Here is a 4,335-nt window from a genome sequence, read left to right on the forward strand (position 1 = left end):
GGATTGTGGAATTCCACTAGTGTCTTAAAATCGATCACAACCATCCAACTTAGACAGCCTATTTAGATGGCTTAGATCGCATTTAGGACCATCAGGAAGGTGCACATACGTTCATCGTCAGCCCAACGTGGGCCCCACGTGATTGGTCTCTCCAAAGGAGGATCACGGCGTGCCAAACAATTTGGCCAAAGTCACGCGTGCGTGACTGATTCAAAACCCTAATTAGGGTCTACGGCAATGCACATCTGTCGTAGTTCGATCGTGACCATCCATCTTCGCCAGCCTAAACGGAGGGTGTAGATATAGACTCAAGAGGTCCCAAGGATGTCAACGTGATCACCGTGGGCCCACCTTTGCGTGTGACCGGCCGACCTATGCAGACTAGGGCCCGGCTCCTCGAAACGCACGCCCAAAGGTGGCATGCCACACGACTTTTAAACCTTTGCAGCAATGTATTTCTGTCGCAAATCGATCATGACCACTCATCTTTGTCGGTCAAATTGAGTGGCCTAGATTGAATCTTTATGGATCGAGAGGTGTAGGCATGCACACCGGCAGGCCGTCTCCACGCATGCATGGTCGGTCCCACCAAAATTAGCGCCCATGCTTGGATTCGATCAATCCAAAGAGGGGATGTTGCGCATCTCTAAAAACCCTAAAATCCATCAACGACAGCAAATATGTGTCGTAAATCATCTCGTCCGTCCAACTTTGCCATCTTGGTCGGACGGCTTGGATTAAAATTTAGGCAATCAATGATTATCGTCCGCTACTCTGTCACAAGGAGTGATCGACCAGATGATGGCCCGCCTACGCGACCTCCAAACGATCACTCGAAGATGGTTGGACGTGTTGTCATTTTAAGACGCTTAATCCACGACTTACTCGATCAAGCTTTAAAACTGCGATGCTTTATGCATATCGATGGTTTTGAGCTGCTTGCTTTAAAACGATGCATTATATGCGCATCGAGCATGCACGATATTTCACGAATATCAAATCCTTAAATAACTTAGTTATTTAACCTAATAGCACCGTATGACATTTCTTGCGCGGGTCCCACGACTCGACTCACTCATTCGAGACATCAAACATGTCACAAACTGGGGGATACTTACTGGGGTATTGGTCTGGCGGTTTACAGCGTGCGACGTGCAATACTCCCATTACGAGAAAGTGTCAGGAAGCATGGACGGTTAACGATGATGAGTGAAGTGGGCAAACGCGTGATCGTGTGACAATCACCTACACGACCCCACTACTCCATCACTCAACTTCCTCCACTTCCTACGAGATGACGATTGCGCTCAAATGACTTGTATAAATAGGTTCTTCGACCTATCTTCAAACAACACAGAGAAACCAAGTGTTGTCACAGTATCCAGAAAACACCCAGAACTGATAGCTTACATTGTGCAAGCCAGTTCAACATTCGGATACAAGTCATAAACAGCAAACACCTTCACAATCTCAACACCTTCTTCGCTTCCCTCGCTAAGATCAACCCCATCTCCTTCACTTTGTGATCGAAGCAATTCTGGAACGGCCATTTTTTTGGTTTAGGCCAGAATTGTATAAATTGATCTCTCGAATCAAAAGCACTCCCGTGCAGTGCACTTGTTTAGGGTTTAGATTCGTTTCTCATCCACACACCCAAATTTACCAAAAACAATAGAAACAGTTTTCACCCATAAACACCAATGTACCTGCGTTCAATGTCGCGCCACTTGATAATGTTTTTGGCATGCAAGAGAAAACAGCTAGCACTGCAATACTTTTGACACATATTCCAGTATTGGTAGACCAACAAGTATATCTTTATCTAACCACAGCTCTAATCCAATGATGGTCAATTAGCTTGCATGTGACAGATTCTTTCGGTACCAGCTGAAGTTGCAGTATAACCTTCGAAAAGAACGGTGTAAAAAATAGAATGGAAATCTGCAACCGCAAACAACAAATGATCGCAAACCTACAAAGGAACAGATCACACAACAACAATTTGACAATGAGGTGCCTTTCCCAATGCTGACATTCCCATATTGTTCCGTACAACAAAAAATTGTAGCACATTAGTAATCTCAAAACAGAAACGCTAAACCATGAAGAGCCGTCATATGTTAAAGCAAACTACTTGTGCTTTCCGCAATATGTCATCTTTGAATCTCCGAAGCTCGTCCTTTTCTCCCCAAAACTTTCTATACCTGAGAGCCTATTGTCACAAAATAAAAATCTTAGAGATGGAAGTCTAAACCAACAACAGTCTTGTCTCTGAAGCTCGGCCTCCTCCGCCAACAGTCTTGTCACTAGGCATTTGGCCAGCAGGCTGCAACAAAAAAAAAACGAAGAGTTTATTGAGTAATTGCTTAACTACCTAAAGCACCGCACAATGTAAAATCAAATCATACAAACTATATTAATTAACCCAACATGTGTAGATCAAAATCGTCTTGTTTCAAAGGAGAGAAAAGTCTCTGTCGTACGAATGATATTTAACTTGAAATAAAAAATGATGATATCTCCAAGAAAAAGATGATAAAGATCGAAAAGATCGATTTGAGTATGGGAAGAAATGTTACCAGCAGCAACGAAACATTCCCTGTGAGCTCTACCTCTAGCATTCTTATTCTTGCATTGTTTAGTTACCTTTGAAGTTTGTCCTCTGACTTCTCCAGCACGAGCTAAAGATCCACGCACCTTACATGCAACAAAACCACAAAAACCAGTTAATAGATTAACAACATACATTATTTTTCGAAAACTTTCAAGGTAATGGAAACATCATACATTCATATTCCCACCCCATACTACACTAAACAAACCAAAATCATCAGTAAGAATGCCAACCTGAACCTCTATAATCCCCAAATTTGGAATCAGAAATATCTCACAACCAAAAACCATTAGAATAAACATTAACAACACAACAAATTTGTATCATATAACCTGAACTACAACTCACCAATTCCTATTGCAACTCAGCTCACATAACTCATCCACCATACTGCCTGCAACACCAATTTCAGTTATCTAGAACATCACCACCAGTTCTTACTATCACTAGCAGCAACACCTTTTCCATCTCCTCTTGAATCCTTGCAAATTCAATTCATAATCCAACTGATCCTTCTTTGCTTGAGATCTCTGTATCTCAAAACTTTCAGAACCCAATGCCCTAACACACAGTTTCCCTAAACAGCAACAGCGACAACAAAACCATTAGCAGCTCATTTCTTCATCCATGTGCAGCACTGCAACTTCAATCTCAAAACCCAATCAGCCGCTGACTTGTTCCAACTCAAATCAACCATCGAATCCGAACCAAACCCATGAAATCAACTCCAATTACAACAGTGACCCCTTTCTTCTTCGTGAAGCCACGGTTAGCAGATGAAAACATTTCCATTTCTTCCTGTACTGATTCTTGTAACCACAGATTAAATCTTCATCATCTTCTTCTCCAACATCACCAGATCCATCAAAATAAAACCCTAACTCAATTAACAACAGCAGTCTCGAGCTTTTCCCCAAATGTGGTGAAAAACAGACGATGTAACCCTAAATCGAAAAAGCTTACATAGATCGAAACTTTTGTAAGACTCTAATCTCTTAAAAGATCGAAACTAAGCTTGAGAAGAGCTGAAGGGAAAATAAAGAAAGAGAAAAGGAAAAGAAAAATGAGTTATCCTCGATGAGATGGTTAGAAAATATCTCTCAGGGGAGGAAACATCCTCTAGTATAACCAATGTCGGGTGGAAAAAAATGGCACACGGTTGAATGACAGACGCACAAAAATACACATGTTACTGCTCTAGTGTGACCAAGCGTGTGAGTAGCATGCCTAAAATATTATCCTGTTACGATTCGTAACGGCTTCCTCCTGTTACGAATGATAAAAACAATCGTAACGGCTTTTGCTTGTTACAACTAAGTTGTAACGGCTTCTGGGCCGTTACGAATATTAGTTGCGAATCCGGAAAAATGGTGTAGTGACTTCAATACTTCAAAGGTACCTCAGCAAAATACTTCGAAGGTGTCTCAGCAAACCTATTCGATACTTCGATGATACTTCAGCGAAATAAACGAAGGAGGATAAGGATTTTTTTCTTAAGGATCGTTCTTCGAACAACCCTCAAGAAAAGGGGCAAACTGTAGATACCAAAAATCACTGTGCCACGTGGCACAATATTAAAGGTGGAGCCACTTATTATGTTACAACAATGCACACTACATCTCTCCTTAGGATGCTAAGTTATGAAGTTATCTCTATCAACGTGTGGCGCAATGTTAAAGGTTGGAGTATCAAAGTACGCTACAACAGAGTACACCAAATCA

The 4,335-nt window shown here is 41.6% G+C and overlaps 1 long non-coding RNA gene across 1 annotated transcript; it reads right to left on the minus strand.

Annotated features, from left to right (window-relative positions):
• Positions 1-1,904: 1,904 nt before the first annotated feature.
• Positions 1,905-3,682, minus strand: LOC113282294. Its single transcript, XR_003326706.1, has 3 exons — positions 2,963-3,682; positions 2,580-2,697; positions 1,905-2,326 (listed from the first exon to the last, which is right to left on the minus strand). It is a non-coding gene; the product is annotated as an uncharacterized LOC113282294 (long non-coding RNA).
• Between the last annotated feature and the right edge of the window lie 653 nt (positions 3,683-4,335).

This window comes from Papaver somniferum, chromosome 5, assembly GCF_003573695.1.
Source record: "Papaver somniferum cultivar HN1 chromosome 5, ASM357369v1, whole genome shotgun sequence".
Lineage (NCBI taxonomy): Eukaryota > Viridiplantae > Streptophyta > Magnoliopsida > Ranunculales > Papaveraceae > Papaver > Papaver somniferum.